The sequence below is a fragment of the Choloepus didactylus genome, chromosome 14 (genome assembly GCF_015220235.1).
Source record: "Choloepus didactylus isolate mChoDid1 chromosome 14, mChoDid1.pri, whole genome shotgun sequence".
Classification (NCBI taxonomy): domain Eukaryota; kingdom Metazoa; phylum Chordata; class Mammalia; order Pilosa; family Megalonychidae; genus Choloepus; species Choloepus didactylus.
Window position 1 is genome coordinate 54,277,402 of NC_051320.1, and position 22,685 is coordinate 54,300,086.

The window sequence follows — 22,685 nt, forward strand, 5'->3', positions numbered from 1 at the left end:
TTTTCTACTGGGTTTTGGTCTTCTCTATATCAGTATACAAGGAATATTAGGCATTTTTTGGATTGCAAATATTTTTCACTTGTATTTTGACTTTGCTTATGGATTTCTTTGTGTCTCATTTGCTTGTTTACCACACAGAAAGGGTCTTTGCTTTTTTTGGTTTTGTTTTGTAAATCACCCACCTGTACAGCACACGTACAGGTATCTGGAAGCAAGAAATGAGAGATTATGCATAGCATGTTTGTGAACCAAAAATAATTCAGTATGAATAAAGCATAAAGTAAAGGTGACCACAAGGAGGTAAGTAGGATCAGGTTAAAAAGGGTATTGTAAACCATGTTAAGGAGCTCTATCACTTTCCCTATACTGTAGAGAAAGGATTTGCAGTGAGCAAGGGTGAACAAAGAAAACCAGTTAGGAAATGATTCAAAATATGGAAGCATGGAATGCAGTAGTGGCAGTAAGAATGGCAAAAGATTGGCTATTCAAGATATTAAGAAGACAGAATCAACAGGAGATGGCTATGATTAAATATGGGATAAGAAAGTCAAGGATGACTCTTAAGTCTTTAGCTTAAGCAACTAGGCAGGTGATAATGCCATTTATAGGAAACACAGAGTGGGGGGCGGAAGCTTGGAGGGGAATATGATGAGTTCAATTTTACATTCCAAATGTAGATTTCCAGTAAGCAACTGGGTATATGAATCGCAGGAGAGATATGAGCTGGAAATATATTTGGTGTCATAAGCACATAGGTGGAGCCCAAAGCCATCTCTGAGAAGGGACAAAATCATCAAGAAAATGACTAAACAAGGATCAGGGATAGAACAGTTTCCACGAAAACACCAATATTTAAGACACGAGGTCATGAATGAAAAGAACATCCAACCATGTCAAAAGCTACTGAAAGTTCAAATAAAAAAGATTAAAAGTGTCCACTGCGGAATATCCACTTCTGACCACCGGGGAGTTACAGAATCCTTAAATTACCTGTCTGTGTAAGCAACTTAAAAACTCAACAAAATATAGGAAACAACTATTTTCAGACATTGGACATGAGGAAGTGTATGACTAAAATCCCTGAGAGAAGGTAAAGAAATTAGATGAGCCCTACCATCACTCAGGCTTTGGATCTAAAGGAAATCTGCCAGCTGTGGCACAGGGAAAGGGGAACACAGAGCCCAGCAATCTTGCTGAGATGAAGAAAGAGAATAAGTTTAAAGTTTAAAGAGACCAAGGCAGGTAGAATGTGCATTACAAAATACCTGAGAGAAGGGAGCTATGCAGAGAAAGAGATCCAACAATCTGCCTAAGTGTACTCTTTGAGTTTTTGGATGAATGCCAATCCATCCATGCTTGCCTGGCAAACACTATTTCCTAAGGGGAAAAAAAAATGGCCAGGGAGCTATAAAGAGGACAATCCCCAGATGTCTGAGAATCTTTTTCACCAGCCAGACTGGAGAGAGCTCCTTGAACATAAGGTCATTCAGTAGAGACCCCAAAAGGGCCTTGTTTTTTATATAAGATTGTTGAAAGAAATAATTTTAATACTGTAATATTGAAATTATAACATCTAGAGATGTAATATATATGACAATGAGACAAAGGAGGGGAGAGGAAATGGAACTATATCAGAGCAAATTCACCATATACTACTAAAATTAAGTCAGCATTAATCTGAAGTTGATTATATTAAAGATGCATATTATAATACCTAGAACAACAATTAGAAAAAAAAATTCAACAAAAAAATGTATTTAACCACACTGTATTGGTAATTACATTAAGTACATACACTCAAAGTCACTCCAATAAAAAGAGAAGGATGGTGAGACTGGATAAAAAAAGCAAGACCCAACTACATGCTATCTATAAGAAACCTGCCTTAATTATGAAAATACAAACAGGTTAAAAGTAAAAGAATGGGGGGAAGAAAAGTAAAAGGATGGAAAAAGATATATCATGGCAAACTAATCAAAACAAAGTTTAAGTGGCTGTATTAGCATCATGCAAAGAAGAGTGCAGAAAAATGAATACTACCTATTTCACAATGATAAAGTGTCAACATATCAAGAAAACATAACAACCCTATATGGGTAGGCACCCTAAGACACAGCTTAAAAAATCATACAGCAAAATGTAGCTTACAAGGGGTGACAGTGTGATTATGAAAACCTTGTGGATCACACTCCCTTCATGAGTAGAAAAATGGTGACAAAAAACTAAATGAAAAATAGGGTGGGGGGGGTGGTGATTTGGGTGTTCTTTTTTATCTTTTTTTTTTTAGTCTTATTTTTACTTTTTCTGGTACAAGGAAAATATTCAAAAAATAGATTGGGAGGAACCTAAGATGGCGGCTAGGTGAGACAGGGCAAAAAAACACCTCCATGAAAAATACTAGATAAAAACCAGAAAGTGACCCAGAACACCAGTTTCAGCAATGCACCAGCCGGACAAGGTCTGCTAAAACCACAGGGACCGTGCACTTGGTGAAACCGGGAGTCTGTACTCTGAAACGAGTGAGTAAGCCGGCTGAAAGCCCCACGGCCGCGCTGCAATGTGGGGAAACTGGGGGTTGGCATTTGGAGACAGACTAGTCCTTTTTTTAAAAAAAAAAAAAAAAGAAAGAAAGAAACCCAGGAGCAGCTGCAGTTACGACAGTGAGAACCATGCAGTGAAGCACAGCAGGAGTGGGCTGTGCCAACCTCCTGGTGTCTGGAGTAGAGGACAGACCACTGCTGATTCCCTCAGGGCCGGGGGGCAGAGGGGACAGCCAAAAGGAGAAAGAAACCACGCTGCTTGCAGCCAGCTCCCCAGTGGGCTGGAGACACTCCTGCCCGGGGCCGTACCCACAGCCCAGAGCCATGCCAGGAAACCCAGTGTGATGGGGAGTGTAGCCTACGGCACCGTGCACACACCACAATATCGGCTGTGGACAGTGGCCTTGAGTGCATACACAGCTAGTTGTCCCAGAGCTGGGAAGGCAGAGCTGCATGAAAAGGTGGGGGGGGGGGGTTGAGACGCCCCAATCAGCCGTCTTTGCATCAGGCTGGGAGCGTCCCTGCATGGCCCAGCAGCCAGGGGCTTCCCTTGAGGGACGGCATGCACTTGTGACGTAGCACAGCCTTCCCTCAGCAGAGGTCCTGGAAGATCACAGCTGAGAAGGGGGGCCCTCTTGGAAAACCCAGGGATGCTACATAAATGCTGGCGACTTGTGGGTCAGTGGCAGAGAAAATCTGGGGCAAAACTGAAATGAAGACTCAGACTCTTGCAACAGCCTTGAATCTCCAGGAACACCTGGGAGGTTTGATTATTAAAGCTGCCCTGCCTCCCTAACCACCCAGACACACGCCCCACAAGTTGTATATTTTACAAATTGAAAGAACCCTATCAAGCAAAGCAAATGCCAAGAAGCCAAAAACAACAGAAAATCTTAAAGCATATGATAAAACCAGACGATATGGAGAACCCAATCCCAAACACCCAAATCAAAAGATCAGAAGAGACACAGTACTTGGTGCAATTAATCAAAGGACTACAATCAAAGAACGAGAGCATGGCACAGGATATAAAGGACATGAAGAAGAACATGGCACAGGATATAAAGGACATAAAGAAGACCCTAGAAGAGCATAAAGAAGAAACTGCAAGAGTAAATAAAAAAATAGAAGATCTTATGAAAATAAAAGAAACTGCTGGCCAAATTAAAAAGACTCTAGATACTCATAATACAAGATTAGAGGAAGATGAACAACGACTCAGTGTCCTAGAGGACCACAGAACAGAAAATGAAACAACAAAAGAAAGAATGGAGAAAAAAAATCAAAAAAAGTCTAAATGGATCTCAGGGATACAATAGATAAAATAAAACATCCAAATTTAAGACTCATTGGTGTCCCAGAAGGGGAAGAGAAGGGTAAAGGTCTAGAAAGAGTATTCAAAGAAATTGTTGGGGAAAATTCCCCAAACCTTCTACACAATATAAATACACCAAGCATAAATGCCCAGCAATCTCCAAATAGAATAAATCCAAATAAAACCACTCCAAGACATACTCTGATCAAACTGACAAATACTGAGGAGAAGGAGCAAGTTCTGAAAGCAGCAAGAGAAAAGCAATTCACCACATACAAAGGAAACAACATAAGACTAAGTAGTGACTACTCAGCGGCCACCATGGAGGTGAGAAGGCAGTGGCATGACATATTTAAAATTCTCAGAGAGAAGAATTTCCAACCAAGAATACTTTATCCAGCAAAACTCTCCTTCAAATTTGAGGGACAGTTTAAATTTTTCACAGACAAACAAATGCTGAGAGAGTTTGCCAATAAAAGACCTGCCCTAATTCAGATACTAAAGGGAGGCCTACTAACAGAGAAACAAAGAAAGGAGAAAGAGATATAGAGAATTTTAACAGACATACATAGAACCTTACATCCCAAATCACCAGGACACACATTTTTCTCTAGTGATCATGGATCTTTCTCCAGAATAGACCATATGCTGGGACATAAAACAAGCCTCAAGAAATTTAAAAAAAAAAAAAAAAATTGAATATATTCAAAGCACATTCTCTGACCACAATGGAATACAAATAGAAGTCAATTTTTTATTTGTAACTCCACTATTTACTTCCTACATGATATAAAATATACAAACTCTAATGACAAATCAATGGTTTTGGACTCAATGTAAAATGTGTAATTTTTGACAAGAACTATATAAGGTGGGGGAATGGAGGAGTATAGGAACATAGTTTACGTGTCCTATTGAAGTTAAGTTGGTATCAAAGAAAAACAAGATTGTTATGGATTTAAGAGGTTAATTTTAAGCCCCACAGTAAACACAAAGAAATTATCAGAGAATATGACCATAGAAATGAAAAGTAGAGTATGGGTTATGAGAAGTGGAGGAAGGGGCAATGGGGAGTTAAGAAATGAGTGTAGGGTTGCTGATTGAGGTGAAGGGAAATTTCTAGTAATGGATGGTGGGAAGGTGATAGCATTACAACATTCTAAATGTGATTAATCCCACTAATGGAATGCTAGGGAGGGGGTGGAATGGGAAGATTTAGGCTGTATGTATGTTTCCACAATTGGGAAAAAAAAAAGAAAAAGTCTAAATAGATGACAACTGAACGCCAAGGATGATTCTGGATGGGATCTGAGGATGGAGGACAGAAGGCTCAAAGGGACACAGTTGAAACATAAGGAAAAAAAAAAAAGAAAAGGAAATACAGAATGTAAGCTTTGTATCAATGTTGAATTTCTTGAACTACTTAGCTGCACCTAACGGGATTGCATGAAAGAATGTTCTTGTTCATGGGAATTGTATATCTGAATTATAGCGTTTGTTCAAGGATGTGTGCAGCTTGCTCTCATATGTTCAGAAGACAGAGCAACAGATGATGGATGATAGGGAGGGAGGAAGGGAGGAAAAGAAAGAAATGGTGGTGTGACAGGATGTTAAAGTTGGTGGATCGGCGTATCGGGGGAGGGGGGTCAGGGTATGCTGGAGTTCTGTGTATGGGGTTTGTACCGTTTTTGCAACTGTTCCTATAACTTTGAATTTATTCAAAATAAAATTAAAAAAAAATGTCATGGGGATTAAACATTCCTTAAATATGCACTTAAGAAAAAAAAATAGGTGTGATGAATGCACAACTGTATGATGGTACTGTGAACAACTGATTGTACACTTTAGATGATTGTGCAGTGTGTGAATATATCTCAATAAAATTGAATTTGAAAAAAATCATGCAGCAAAAATGGAAAGAATAAAAAGGACAAAAAGACAAAATCCAAAAAAACAGAGATTTCAACACTTATCTCTCAGTAACTGATACAATAAGTTTACAGAAAATCAGTAAGACTACAGAAGACTTGAACAATATTATTAACCAACTTGAACTTTATTATTTCATTTTTTTTTAATTTAAGATTGTTTTCTCTATTTGACTCTTGTTCCAGTTTACTAAAGCTGCCATTATGCAAAGTAACAGAATGGATTGGTTTTTATAAAGGGGGTTTATTAGGTGACAAATTTACAGTTCTAAGGCCTTAAAGTGTCCAAACCAAGGCATCAACAAGAGGATTCCTTCACTGAAGGACAGTCAATGGCATCCAGAACACCCTCTGTCAGCTGGCGAGGCACGTGGCTGGTGTCTGCTTGTCCTTTGCTCCTGGACTGCATTTCAAAATGGCTTTCTCCAAAATGTCTCTAGGCTTCTGTCTCTCTTAGCTTTTCTCAGCTCTCTGCTTAGTTTTCCTAGGGCGTTTCTCTCTAAGCATCTGGGAGTCCTCTCTTAGCTTCTTTGAGGCAAACTCTGGGCTTCACCTCTTAGCTTAGCATCTTCAAACATCTTTCTGTCTACATCTCCCAGCATCTCCAAGCATCTGGATGGGTCAGCTCTTAGCTTCTCTCAGAGGCAAACTATGGGGGCAAACTATTCTCTCCAAAATGTCTCTCTCAGTTTCTCCAAGCTTCTTCTCTCTGTGAGCTCTTAAAGGATGCCAGCAATCTAATTAAGACCCACTCAGAATGGGTGGGGCCACACCTCCATGGAAATGATCTAATCAAAAGGTCTCAAGGACAGGTGGGTGGGTCACATCTCCAGGAAAACAACCTAATCAAAAGTTCTCGCCCTACAAGCCAGGCCAAAGGATAAAGGTTGAAACTGATTGTGTTTTAAAACTTCAACTTTCATAAGAGACCAAGGGAATAGATATCTATTTGGTAAAGGATCTAAATTTTCTAAACAGTACAACTCTACAGTCAATTTGTTCAAACACCACAATTGCATGGAACTTTGAATAGGAAGTGAGATACAGTAGGTTAGTATAGGCTGGAGTGAAATAGTGACACAACCCAGAGTAATTTGGGCAGATAATAAAAAATATATTTACAGCCTCCCCCTCCCCAGCCCCGAGGATCTGGGGGAAGGTGTGGATGTGTTGGACATCATCACCTGGACTGGTGTTGATGTTGTCAAAAACATTGGGACTGGCGGTTTGATGTGCTGAGCCCTCGAGCATGGGACTTGCCCTTATGAAGCTCATTACCACAAAGGAGAGTCTAAAGTTGTATGTAATGGTGCCTAAGAGTCTCCCCAAGTACCTCTTTGTTGCTCAGATGTGGCCCTCTCTCTCTCTAACTGAGCCATCTTGACAGGTGAACTCGCTGCCCTCCCCACTATGTGGGACCCGACTTCCAGGGGTGTAAATCTCCCTGGCAACGCAGAGTATGACTCCCGGGGATGAATGTGGACCCGGCATCGTGAGACTGAGAGTATCTTCTTGACCAAAAGGGGGATGCAAAATGAGACGAAATAGTTTCAGTGGCTGAGAGATTCCAAATGGAGTCGAGAGGTCACTCTGGTGGACATTCTTATGCACTATATAGATAACACCTCTTAGGCTTTAATGTATTGGAATAGCTAGAAGTAAATACCTGAAACTACCAAACTCCAACCCAGCAGTCTGGACTCCTGAAGACAATTATATAATAATGTAGATTACAAGGGGTGACAGTGTGATTGTGAAGACCTTGTGGATCACACCCCCTTTATCTAGTGTATGGATGAGTGGAGGAATGGGGATAAAAACTAAAGGACAAATGGGGTGGGATGGGGGGATGATTTGGGTGTTCTTTTTTCACTTTTATTTTTTATTCTTGTTCTGGTTCTTTCTGATGTAAGGAAAATGTTCAGAGATAGATTGTGGTGATGAACGCATAACTATGTTATCACACTGTGGACAGTGGATTGTATATCATGCATGATTGTATGGTATGTGAAAGTATTTCAATAAAACTGAATTTAATAAAAAAATAAATTAATTAAAAAAAAAAAAAAAAAAGTTCTCGCCCTAATCAAAAGACTAATAAGCCTGTCCCCACAAGACTGCATTAAAGAACATGGCTTTTGTGGGGGACATAATAGATTCAAACCAGTACAATTCTTTTTTTATAATTTCTGTCACTTTGCTAAACTTCCCACCTTTCCACTAGACACTTTGAATATATGAATTATTTAAACTTAAAGTCCATGTATGATAATTCCAACATTCATATCATCGCATTTATAGAAATATGCAGAATAGGCAAATCCATAGACAGAAAGCAGATTCGTGGCTACCAGGGGCTAGGGGGAGGGAAGGATGGGGAGTAACTGCATAATCGGTGCAGGGTTTTCATTTGGAAGGATGAAATAGTTCTGGAACTAGATAGCAGTGATGGTTGTGCAATATTGCAAATGTACTTAATGCCACTGAATTGTAGACTTCAAAATGGTTAAAATGGTAAGTTTTATGTAACATATATGTTCCACAATAAAAAAAAATAAACACACAGACACACACACAATGATCAGAATTATCTACTCTAAGTGACTTGGGGGGGGGCGGGTCACACATATGAAAGGGGAATTACATCTGGAATATGTAAAGAACTCTTACAACTCAATAAGATGACAAAAACCCAAAATAAAAATGGGCAACACATCTGAACAGACACTTCACCAAAGACATATAAACAAATGATTAATAATGCACATGAAAAGATGCTCAAAATCATTAGTTATCGGGGAAATGAAAAGCCTAACATGAAAAGACTAAAATACCTAGTAATGGCAAGGATGCAGAGCAAGGGGATCACTCATACACTGCTGCTACAAATGCAAAACTACATAGCCACTTTAGAAAAGTTTGACAGTTCTTATAAAATTAAACATACACTTATCATCCACTCCAGCAATTCTATTCCTAGGTATTTATCCAAGAAAAATTAAAAAGTATGTCCATCAAAGACCTGTACACAAATATTCACAGCAGCCTTATTCATAACAGCCAAAAACTGAAAAAAAAATTCAAATGTTCTACCAACTGGTGAATGAATAAACAAACCGTGGCAAATCCATAAAAGAGAATGCAATTCAATAATAAAATACAACATACCACATTCAAGATCATGGACAAATCTCAAAATTACTGCTGAAAGAAAAAAAAATCCAGACAAAATATCGCAAAATGTTGAAAGTTGGTGGATATGGGTTTCTGGGGTGGAGGGGTGGGGATTGTTGGGGCTCTCTGTATGGGATTTGTATTATTTTTGCAACTGTCCTGTAAGTTTGAAATTATGTTAAAAAAAATTCAAACCAAAAGTGCATTTTGTTGGATATAAACCACATCTCAATAAAATTAATTTACAAAAAAAGTGTCTACTAAATTTATTGGTAAGGAAATTATTGGTGATTATAACAAGAGTAATTTAGTGGAATGGAAGATGCCAAAGACAGACTCCAACAGTTTGAACAATGGGATAAAGTGAACAAGCAGAGACAATAATTATGGATAACTCTACATTTGAAGTTTATGGAAAGGATAAGAGATTGGAAACATAAGCTTGAAAAAGAAGAAAAGCAAAAAGAATGAAAACCTATGGGATATACCTGAACAAGTTTAATTGTTGTTTGAAATGAATTAGTAAATAAGGAAAAGTGTGGGGGGGGAGGGCACAGGAGACAAGAAGACATAATTAATAAAAGATGTTCCTAAAAAGGTTGGAAGGGATGGAATCCAAAGCACATGTGAATGAGTTTGCCTTAACTTTGGAGGGTTGGGGACATCTCTTCCAATAACATAGGAGGGAAGAAAAGGGGAAAAAATGGACAGAGTTACAGGTAAGATTGTAGGTAGGTAGCAGAAAGTTAAGAAAATTCTATATAGACTTCTATGTACTCTATGAAATAGAAGGGCAAGTCATCTGCTGAGAGTGAAGAAGATAAATTTTAAGATTTTTAAGATATATGACTAGATTTGAAATGGACAGAGTGGATAATAAAAAATAATCATGCCGCTGTGGAGAATGGTTTGGCAGTTGCTCGGGAAGCTAAGGTATAGAGTTGCCTTACAACCCAGAAATCCCATTACTCAGGATAAAAGCAGAAAATCTGAAAGCAGGAACACGAACAAACATTTGCACACCAAAGTTCTTAGTGACATTATTCACAATTGCCAAAAGATGGAAACAACCCAAGCGTCCATCAACCAATGAGTGGATAAACAAAATCTGGTATATACATACAATGCAGTAAGAAGGAATGAAGTTCTGAAGCATACATCAACATGGATGAACCTTGAGGACATTATGTTAAGTGAAATATGTCAGACACAAAAGAACAAATATTGTATGATCTCACTGATATTAACTAATTATAATGTGTAAACTTATAGACATAAAATATAGAATATAGGTTACTAAGATATATAGAATGAGGCTAAAGAATGGAGAGCGGTTGCTTAATATGTGCAGAATGTTTAACTAGGTTGAACTTAAATGTTTGGAAAGGGACAGAGGTGATGGTAGCACATCATCATAAGAATTTACATTGCTGAATGTTATGTGAATGTAGTAGAAAGGAGAGGTTTGGAGTAATATATGTCACCTGAGGGAAAGATGGAGATTAAAACACAGGAATGTATACCACAGTGAATCTTGTAGTGGACAACATCCATTGTTAACTGTACAAATATAAACAAGCTCTTTCATGAACTAGAACAAATGTGCAACACTATTGCAGGGACTTGATAATGGAGGGGAATATGTACCTATTGCAAACTATGGACTATAGTTAACAATAATATAAATGATAATTAAATATAGAAGGCCTTCATAACAGATTTGAGAAGAAGGGACTGAGAGCTTTTTTTTTTTTCCTTCTATCTTGAAGATTTTAATTATACATTATTCACTGCCAGAGGGTATGTTTTATAATGCGGTAGTTTTGTTTTTGTTTGTTTGTTTATTCCATCTTTATTTTACTATTCATCTAACCATACACGAGATAAAGGGGGTGTCAGTCACAAGGTATTTACAATCACACAGTCATAAGAAAAAAGCTACATAGTTATACAATTACTATCAAAGATCAAGGCTACTGGGTTACAAATCAATTTCAGGTATTTCCTTCTGGCTATTTGAATACACTAGAAACTAAAAAGAAATATCCATATAATGATTCAGTAGTCATAATTACTTGTTAAATCCTAACTTCTCAGTTACAACTCCTCCTTCTCATCTGATCATTCTCTCAATCTTCAGGGACATCTGGGCAATGACCATTCCAACTTCTTCATGCTGAAATGGAGTATCAGTAGAGGAATGAAACTGGTTGATGTTCTTGGAGAGACTGGTACCTCTGGGTTTCAGGGCTTCACTGGCATAGGAACAATCCTGACCCCAATTTTTGATGGAGTAATACAGAAGGTCTTACATGATCATCCCCCTCTTCTCTGCCTATCAAAGTTTACCACTTCCTTAAAGATAACATCAAAAATCTTCTCTGGGAAGTCTGCTGTGATAACCTCTTCTCCTTATTACCATCCTCCACACCATCCATCCAACAGGCATGCACACACAGAACCAAGTTCACTCTCTACTATGGTCCCACAGCACTTGGCATATGCCTCTATTATTGCACTCAGCACACTAAGTCATTATACCTTTCATACTCTGTTTTCTCTTTGTTTCCAGCTTCTGAAACAGCATTTTGCAAGTCTGAACACTAGTTTTAACTTCTGCTAAGAATGTGCCCTTACAGCTTTGAAGAGATTGCAGTAGAGCTCAGGAGGAAAGAAGGCACAGTGGTCTGCTTACGGTTGGTTAAAGGCCTTTAAAAAGAGACACAAAGGAAGGCTTTCTACACTGCCATATCTAGCTCCCTCCCTAGTCAATAATAATTAGGATATGCCTTCTAGATCTCTTGGCAAACTAATCATGGAGCAGAGGACCTAGCTAGAATACAAATCAGCAGAAGAGAAAAAATTCCCAACTGTGCCAGAACAAAGATTTCTTTTTAAAGCACCTTCTACCTGCTTTCGGCTCCATAATTTTTCTTTTTCCCTTCTGGCAGATTTCTCTATCTCTAAACATAGCTAGTAGGTGTATTACCATGAATAACAGCCATATGATAAATCATAATTGTTAATATTGCTGCATGCTAGGTACTATGCGTCACCTTTTACCTATAACACATTTAAAATTAAGTCTTACTCTTCAACCCTACAGCTTCACCTCAAATTCTGTTAGAATGGTCACATATATTTAAAACAAATGAAAGGCTTTCATCTTTTAATCCTTCTAAATATCATATCAACATAAAACCATTAGACATTGTCAAAGTCTTAGCTTTTTAAGGGCTAAATATGTAATAACATTTAGCAAATGCTACCTCTAAAGTAAGGAACTAATTTTTTTTTAAAAGAGAACTCAACCAGAACATATAGATCCAAGTGAAAGTTGTCCTTTTATCCCCTTGGAAAGTTTTGTGTGTTTCCTCAAAAGACAATGCCACACATGTTTTTAAAATACTTTGGTAACTGTTTTCAGAAACAAATGCTTTACAACTACTATTTCATTTAATCTTCACAAAACCCAAAGAGAAAGCAGCATTATTACCTCAATTTTACAAGTGAATATATTGAGATGCAGAAAAGTTAAACTGCCCGCCACTGCATTGCAGTAAATGGTAGAGCTGATATTAGAACCAAGATCTATCTGATTCTAAAATACCGGCTCTTAATCATTTTGCTAGTTAGTATCAGGATTTTAATAGCAAATGTTCCCATATGGATATATTATGTCCTCCAAAAAAAGCCAAAATCTTTTAATCCAATCTAATGGGATACTGGGATTAGGATGATTCCATGGAGATGTGACCTGCCCAACTGTGAGTGACACCTTTGGTTAGGTGTGACCTCTGATTGAATGTTTCCATGGAGGTGTGGCCCCGCCCATTCAGCACGGGCCCTGATTAGTTCACCGGAATCTTATAAAAGTTCACAAATAGGAGCTCGCTCACTGCAGCTGAGGTACACATTTTGAGGACAGCCGTTGAAAGAAGAGTTTGCCTTGAGAAGCTGACACAGAGACATTTTGGAGAATGCCATTTTGAAATGCAACCTGGGAGCAAGCAGATGCCAACCACATGCCTTTCCAGCTAACAGAGGTTTTCAGACGCCATCGGCCATCCTTCAGTGAAGGTACCTGATTGTTGATGCCTTACCGTGGACACTTAGTGGCCTTAACACGGTAACTTTGTAACCAAATAAATTCCCTTTATAAAAGTTAATCCATTTCTGGTATTTTGCTTAACAGCCCCATTGGCAAACTGGAACAGTAAAATAGATTTAATCTGATGATTTCATAATGCTTTTACTGTTACGAAACTATATCAATACAGCAGTAAAAGTATAACTTCAAAAATGGCTTAAACTCAGACATGATTTTCTACATGATTTTCTGTTAACCTACAACTTCTCAAATAAACAAAAAAGTTTTTTAAACATTTGTATATTCAATGGGTTGTGTACTCTGACCTCTCAACTTTTATAAACTTTCATGAATAGAAATGGAGGGCAGGAGTGATGGTGGCTGTTTTCAACTGTTCACACAGATGGACACCATTTTGCTTGATTTCTCAGCACAGTTTGATTACAAAGCAACAGCACATATGCAGTCAATTCTCAGTATTTCACTGTAGTTCTTTGAAAACAAATTGATGGAAGGAGACAGATATGGTCCTCCAAGATTTTGGTGGTTTGTGAAAATATTTTTTTCCATTGGGATTATTTTTACCTGTTTTTGTTTTTTAGGAATAAAAATAAAATCTAAAACTCCCACTCTATCTCATAGAAAAGTCATTATAAGAAAGATAAATAGTCTAAATACTCCTCTTCCAGAGAAATTAAAAATAAGCTACTGTAAATGTACTGTTATTGGTTTGTAGGGTGTAAACACCCTCTGAAACTCCAATCAGCTTTGGTAATACCATGAGTCCTTAAAATTTAAGTAATGCTCCAAATAACAGAATTTTTTTTAACTTGGGAATTTGTTTGCTTTTTAAGGTAAAAATGTTACTCTTTTTTGATGCAAAAAAAAAAAAAAAAAACTGGCTATTTCCATATTAAATCTTAAACACCTAGGAGAACAAGGAATAACTTTTTCTCTCCCTCTTCACTGCATAATAATAATAACATCCTCTTATTCAAAAGAAGATTTTCAAGCTGTAACTATGAACCTAGAAGAGGAAAAAAGCCTTTAGCGAGCAAAAACTGGCACAAAAGAGAATGTACTATACTTGGGGAAAGCGAGAACTACTGTCAGATCAGATAATTATTTCTAAGATAAGTAGCAGTTTAGGGAAGGACATAGCAATGAGAAATGACAGATGCCAGTAAAAGAAAAAGACAAGTCAAAGTTAAAAAAACAGAAAGTTACATGAGTCATTAAGGCAGCAATAAAGCGTCAAATATACTAAAACAGTGCACTCGACTGTTTCAATGCATAACTAAAATTCATAAAAATACTAGTTAAGAAAGCAACTGATCAGTCTCAGAAGAACTGGGTCACATTTCATTTTAGAATGGTTTCCATCAAAACTGGTTTAAATGTTTTAAAAGTACAGTGCTTTAAAGCATTTAAAGTTTACTTAATTCACTTGGAGAATCCACTACATGGTACACTCCACTTCGCAATGATGCTATTTGTTTTTAAAGGTATCATTGTTTTGGTAGGTACTTTCACATCATGAGTTTTGTGAATATTATATAAGGCTGACTAACCAAGTATTGGGGATCTGTGTATAAAATCCTGTTTTCTTACCACTGGCCTGGTATCTCAATTCTCTTCTATTAAAAAAACATAGGAAATATACAATGAGTATGAAGCACATAAATGGAAAATTTAATCAGCCAGAAAAAGAAAGTTATCAAAATATTTTCTTCTCAAGCATTAATTAGTACATATATCTTGAATTTTCACTGGAACTTTATGGAATTCCATTGCTTAATCTGAATCTTGTTTCCGGTAATTCAAAGGAATTGTGTAAACTATAAACTTTATACAGAGAAATAATGTCTCTCTAACCTCTTCCTATGATCCAAGATTCACTGAATATCAAAAATTTCGGAACAAATGATGATTGGAAAATGGTTATTGGTGGCTAATGGACTGCAAGATAGACTAATTCACATATCAAATTTAAATGCAACCAAATGTCTTTTAATACTGTAAGTAACTACACCAAAACTAATTCCTTCTAAAGATAAATGACACAGTAAAAAAAATGCAAATTACCAACTGTGTCACTAAAATAAATACCATTTTATTCATTCAAAAGCACAATAAAACTGAGCAAGAGGGGCTAATGTCAAATAGAAAGGTTTAACATGACATTTAATCATCCAGATATATTTCACTTTGCAATTCATCATACTGTAATCAGTTAGGGTTGGATTAAGAAAGCAACCTCACATTGCCTTTGACATTTTTGTTTGTTTGGACGCAGATATATTTTTATGTATCCAACATAAGGCAGGCATTTTTTTCCTACCAAAAAAAAAAAAACAGGTCTTAAATCTGATACTCATCACGAGTCAGTGTCGTTTGTCGAGGATTCTTATCTTTTTCACTTAGAAAAAAAGAAACTAGATCACCTAAAACATTCAGATGTGAAAAAGAAGTGAGGCTGGATATTAGGATATAGTCGGTCAAAGGGCATAGGGGGCAAGATATGGAGAAAAGGAAGACAAAAATCCACTCTAAATAGTCTCTACCACATGCCCTATTTCCAAGTCAAACGTGGAAAAATAAATGTGTGGTGGAAGTATTATTCAGGGGAAGGAGCTCAAACTACCACAGCTCTCACATTTTTTGATAGACTATCTCATACACTGACAGAATGAATCTGTTCTACCTATGAATAGAAAACTACTTAAAACAGTAGGATATTAATGCCCAGATTAGGGTCTTCAAATACCATTTCTCACTAAAAGAAACCAGGGCTTCTTGAAGGAATGGTCAATTCCAGATCTGGGATAGGAAATGTATTAAGATGTACCCAGAATATCTAATCACAGTGGACAGCAAAGAAGCTATCAAAGACCACCATAGGATCATGTTGTCTCCTGAAGAGACTCCCACTAACCAGATGGGACAATTTGAGCTTCAAGGGCAGTAACTGCAATGGATTAAAATCCACCAAATATGTTTAAACCCATCAGCTCATAATAACATTTAAAAAAGAAAAAGAACTTGTCCCCTTTGGAGAATGATAGGGAACTGATACATTATTTTGAAAAATAGTAAATAAAGGGGGGAAATCAAGCATTTATTCTGTCTTTCCTTTATAAACTATACCACTGGGAAAATGATAGAACATAAGGAAACTGTCTCTTTACAAAAACATTCCAACTAACAAATGAAAACAAAATGACATATTTAGAATTTCAGCATTATGCAACTCCCAATGAATTAACAGAAGTAAGCATAAACCATCAACAGTTGCTAACATTACAAAAACAGCCTTGCCAAATGCCACCTATAATAATGTCTAAGGGATCAAACTCAAATCTGATCCAGTCTCTAAATTCAGTTGCCCATTTGCAGGAAATACAGAGGACAAAGAAAACATGTTGAATTGCATCCTGGGTAAGCAATCAGCAAAATCCAGACTGAGAAACTCTAAAACTCAAACCACCCAGGTTCTTCAACAGATAAACTGTAAGGAAAAAAAGGATAAAGAAATAACCTAGAGATTAAAAGTGACAACTCATATCAAAACTACTTTTTAACTAGCAAGACTAGAGTGCCAAGCAATGCATATTTAAGTTATTACTATAAAAGTCAGGATAATTACCTACAGGGAAAGGAAAGTGGTTAGGAGCATTGGGGGCAAACATTCAGAAGGGGCTTCTAAGGTGGGTAGCAAAGTTCTATTACTTAACTTGACTGGTGATGACAAAGGTGTTTGCCTTGTAATAATTCACTAAGCCATACATTTGTTTTGTACCAATCTCTTATTTTAAAACAAAGGATTTTTCTTTTTAAATAGAAGAATATTAGCATACCTGAACATTTCAGCACCCAACAAAGACTGGGTATGTTTCCCATTCTCCAGTCTAGCCCCATGAAGTTAAACAAAGAAGTCACAGCCTCAAGAAGAGAAAAAAGGAGACTGGGGTTCAAAATCATGACAAACAGGCTGAGATTTGGCCCCAGATGGGGCCAAAGACTGTGCCTGTTCCTGCCATGAGGGAGGTCCTGATTCCAAACTGAAGAAGAGCAGAAGGAAAAATTGTAGCTACTGTAGCAGCAAGGTCTGTGGCAGCAAATACTGTAAGGGTAAGGAGCCCCATGAGTTGGTGGGCAGCAGCCCCCACCGAGAGGCCAGTCTCATGATTGGTACGACAGAAACTGAGCAATGCAAGGACATGGTGGAGGAAGAAGCATCAGAAGAGAGGGAGAGCATTCAGGAAACCCACAGCAGGACAGGCGGGACCACCAGAAAGGGAGAAACCCTTACCGCAGGAGTGGCATTGGGGAGCACTTTGCTGCCCCAAGACGTGACTCTTACGGACCAATTTCTCCTGGCTGGACCACCATCTTGCTCGCCAGAAACTCCTCAGCTTGTTCCCAAACTGGAGGTGTACTACACCCTGTTAGAAGAAACCAGTCTGAGTCTGAGGTTGACTCCTGTCCCAAACTTCAAAAAGAGAGGGAAGGTCATCAAGCAGTGGATCAGTCAGAGGCTTTAAGAATTGTCTGGGATGCTTCAGAAACTGAGAAACTGCCTGGAACTATTGAACTCTCTGCTTCTTCCCTAAGTCCTATTTCCTAAAGAACCAGAGACTAAGAAGAGAAGACAAGTGTCTGGAAAACCCAGTACTCAAAAGAGCTGGCTGACAAGGAGCACCGGAATGAAGACAGCAGACAGGATGTCCCCTGCCCCTGAATCTTCATTAGGAATTGAAACCTCAGAGCCTTCTCCCAAAGCCTCTAGAGGGAGTTTGGCTAAGGACAATGAATGCAAGGCCAGGGTCCTGTGGAGGAACAGCAATCAAAGGCCACAGAAGCTACGGTTTCCCACCGTTTTTGAGAACTCATGCAGCTCTTCCACACAGCCTGCTAGGCCAACTCCAAGGATGAGGACAATACAGACCAGCTTTCTGACCACAGGGACCTTCTGTGTAAGGAGGAGCTCTGGGAGTGTGTGGGTGTTATCTGCACAAGACCAAACCTAACATGGCACCTGATGTTTGGGGAGATGGTGACAGTACTTTGTACAATTGAGCTCAGTTTACAGAGGTGGAGGGACAAGAGGCCCAAGGCCAAGGTCAGGGTGGGGGTTGGAGAAGGACCCAGAAGCTGTGCCATCCTATGTGTCATTTACGGTCTTTTATGGCAACCTTACAAATCTACTTTGTAAATAGCAATGTGGGAGTGGGGGCTCAGCTCCTTTCTCTACATTTTTTTTTTGTTTAATGCTACTTATTTACTGTTTTGTGATCTAATCACAGTGTTTCTAAATGTAATAAATCTTGATGTAGCAGAAAAAAAAAAAAAAAAGTCAGTGCCCATCATCTCCTCTCTACCCACCTCATATCTAAGAGAACAACCTACTATCACATTTTAGGCCAGTCAGATCAACTTTCCTGGGAGTCTGAAATTCCAAGAAAGAGACTATAGATACACAAACCTATTCCTTCCCTTTCTTCCCTTATCTCACCAAATTGCTCAAACTCAAAACCTAAAAGCCAGGATTGATTCTTCTCTCTCTCTCATTCCCCTCATTTAATCTTTCATTTCTAACACACAAACATAATTTAAATCTGTCCACTTGCCTCCATCTCCACTAATTCCACCATCTCTAATCATGAACTATTTATAACAGCCTCCCCTAACTTGTTTCCCTGCTTTTATTCTTAAACCTCCATAATCTATTAAACCCAAAGCAACTAGAATGATATCTCAAAAACATATATTACTTAAAATCCTGCTTAAATCTCTTACCCCACTGCACTCTGACTTAAATCCAATTCCTTTCTACGCCCTGAACCACTGTTATCCTCAGTCTATCTCTCTGACCTTACCTCAGGCCACTTTCTTCCATTCAACAACCCAGCCACAATGGCCTCATTTCAATTCTTCCCACACTAAGCTCTTTGCCACTTCTAGGCCTTCTCACAGTTCTTCCCTTTGCCTGAAATATTCTTACCCTGCTACTCACACAGATAACTTCTCATCCTCACATCTCAGCTACAATGCCACCTTCTCAAATAAGTCCCCCTCAACAACCCTATTAAGTAGCTTTTACCATTGTTCTCTATCAAGGCATGCAACATGTGAAGGCAAAGATCCAGTATGTTTCATTTACTAATGTTCCCAGCATATGGTATTTGGAAAAGTTAATTAATAATTGCTAAATGTATGAATAAATGAGCAAATGAATGAAATCAAGGCAGACAGCCAATTTCTGCCATGAGCACAGAGAACACCAAGTAAAGAAAGCCTAACTGCAGAAAGAAAAAGGACAATGGGGCAACCCAACAGAGAGAGAGGACCATGTGGCTCCAGAAAGTCATGGATATTAGTAGCCTATTATCTTCCGTTTATGTTTCCGCAAATACATAAAAAGCTCACCTAATTACAGAAGAAATTTTAATATGCATGCCTTTCCAACTATAAGACCCTAGTATTCCCATGATTCAGGAAACAAAAAATCTTAAAGTTGAAAAGATGAATTTCTACTTGCCATGGTACCCAGCCACACTTGCAGAAACTAGGTACTCATTGATCTTCTGTCGAGATGTTGTATCCATTAAGAAAGTGGTATAGTCAAGTCTGCTACTATTAATGTAGAATTGTCTATTTCTCCCTTCAAATGTGTCAATGTTCAATTCATATGCTTCAGGATTCTGCCAATAGGTGCATATATATTTATAACTGTTTTGTTATAAACAAATTGGCCCTTTTATCAGTTTATAGTGACCTTCTTTGTCCCCCTCATAACAGTTTTTTATTTAATGACTATTTTATCCAATATTAGCATAGCTACCCCAGCTCTCTTTGGTTACTATTTGCATGGTATATTTTATCCATCCTTAGAATCTTTGAATTTAAGGTGAATCTCTAGTATACAGCACAGAGTTGGGTCATGCTTTATCCTACTTTGCTAATGCTGGAGAATGCAAAACACCAGAGATGGATAGGCTTTTATAAAACGGGGGTTTATTTCACTACACAGTTACAGTCTTAAGGCCACAAAGCATCCAAGCAATCAGGTACCTTCACCGGAGGATGGCCAATGGCGTCTGGAAAACTTCTACTAGCTAGGAAGGCAGCTGGCATCTGCTCCAAAACTCCGGCCTCAAAACGGCTTTCTCCCAGGACGTTCCTCTCTAGCAAGCTTGCTCCTCTTCAAAACATCACTCCCAGCTGCACTCTCTTTCCTCTTTGAGTCAGCTCATTTATGTAGCTCCACCGATCAAGGCCCACCCCGAATGGGTGGGGCCACGCCTCCATGGGAACATCTCATCAAAATTATCACTGACAGCTGGGTGGGGCACACTCCAAGCAAATCCAACCAGCACCAAAACTTCTGCCCCACACAAGACCACAAAGATAATGGCATTTGGGGGACACAATACATTCAAACTGGCACATGCTTTATAATCCATTCTGCCAATTTCTGCCTTCTGATTGGAGAGTTTAATATATTGACATTTCAAGTAGCTACTGATAATGCAGGACTTTCTTCTGCCATTTTGCTATTTGGACTTTGTAAGTCTTCCAACTTTTTTGTCCCTCAATTCTTTATGAGAATACTTTCCTATTTTTGTTTTGTTTGTAATGGCTCTTTGGTATGTATATGCCCTATAAATTTGCATTTCTGTTTATTTCAATTTTATTCCTATTAAAACATATTATTTCCTTTGTGGTTACCATGAGGTTAAAATTTAACATCCTAAATCTATAATAATCACATTGATTTGATACCAGCTTAACTTCAACAACATACACATACACTGTTCCTATATCCCTTTTCCCCTCCCACCTTTTTTTGTACTTGTTACAAATTATATTTTTATACACTGCATATCCCAAACCATAGACTTATCAAAACTTTTAATGTATTTGCATTCTGCAAGCTATAAGAAGTAAAAAGTGGAGTTAAATGCCAAAAAATTTAAATCTATAGTACTGGCATTTATAATTACCCATATGTTACCTTTTACTTGATGCTGCTTCAATACTGTCTCATGTCCTTTCCTTTCAGTATGAACTTCCTTTAGCACTGTTTGTAAGGCAGGTCTGCTGGTGATAAACTTCCTCAGCTTTGGTTTATCTGGGAATGTCTTAATCTCTCCCTCATTTTTGAAAGACAGTCTCACTGAACTTAAAATTCTTGTTTGAAAACTGTTTTCTTTCAGCACTTTAAATATTTTGTCCTGCTGCCTTCTGATGAGAAATTGGTACTTAATCTTATAAGGATTCCCTTGTACATAACATGTTGCTTTTCTCTTGCAGCTTTCAGAACTCTCTTCTTATCCCTGGCATTTGGCAGTTTGACTACTATGTGTCTGGGCATGGATCTCAAGTTAATCCTCTTTGGGGTTTGATGGGCTTCTTGAATATGCATATTCAGGTCCTTCTTTAAATGTGGGAAATTTTCTGCCATTATTTCTTTGAATATTTCGCTGTCTCTTTCTCTTTCTTTTCTTTCTGGGACTCCAGTAATGCAAATATTGGTACACTTGATGGTGTACAACAGATCTTATGCTCTTTTCACTTTTTATCCTTTTTCTTTCTGCTCCTAAGTCTGAATCACTTCAGGTGTCTTGTCTTCTTTATTCTGCCAGCTCCAATCTGAATGTGATATCCTCTAGAGAATTTTTTCATTTTAGTTATTGTGGTCTTCAACTTCAGTATCTGTCTGGTTCCTTTTCAAATTTTCTGTCTCTTTATTGAGATTCTCATATTGCTCATTCATTGTTTTCCTGACATCCTTGAGGTTTCCTCTGTTTTCCTTTATCTACTTGAGCATATTAAGGATTTTTTTTTTAATATCTTTGTCCAGTATATCCAAATTCTGGTCCTCTTCATTGATGGTTTCTGGATATTTATCTTGTTCCTTTGGATAGGCCATCGCTTTCTGTTTCTTTGTCTTGTATTCTTTTGTTACACACTGTATATTTTAATATTTTGAAGTATTAACTCTGGGATTTAGTACCTGTGCTGTCTGTTCCTTAAGTCTGTATCCAGTTAGTGACATGACAAAGATTTCCTTGAGCACCAGGAGGAAACAAATACAAACAAACCAAAGCAAAAAACATCTTTCAGTTTTTCAAATTGGTTCTGTATTGACTGGTACTCTCCTTCAGTGTCTAGTCTTCCCATCAAAATGAGCAGCCCAAGGCGAAACTGAAGTGCACAGTACTCTCCATCTTTTCTGAGTCACTGTCTTATCCTAGGCTTGTGCTTGCTGTGGCCTTAGGTATTCACCCCCATTTACATGAATTCAAATGTCCCCTCAGCTCCCCATGAAATAGACTGTTTCCCCCTCCCAGGTGCTCTATTGTGTGACTTAAAGCAGGTACCACAAGCTGCTTCTGCCTGCAAGGCAAGTTCTGGGAGGGCACACCAGAGATGAGTTCCCTGATTGAGTCTTTCAGGCTGCCACCGGCTAGACTGGCACTAACACACAGGCACCCCAGATTGTGCAGTGGGGTTACTCTGGTCTCTCCAAAACAGGGCCAAGAACTCAGAATGGGAGCACAGACTGGCTCCATCCCACACTAGGGAGGGAGTGGGGAAGGGGCCAGCAAGGATGCCACAAGCTTCTCCTACTT

At 38.2% G+C, this 22,685-nt stretch overlaps 1 protein-coding gene across 2 annotated transcripts in view; it reads right to left on the minus strand.

Annotated features, from left to right (window-relative positions):
- The window catches only part of STK3 (serine/threonine kinase 3), a 344,700-nt gene that overhangs the window by 312,867 nt on the left and 9,148 nt on the right, over positions 1–22,685 (minus strand). The gene's annotated exons all lie outside the window — the stretch shown is intronic.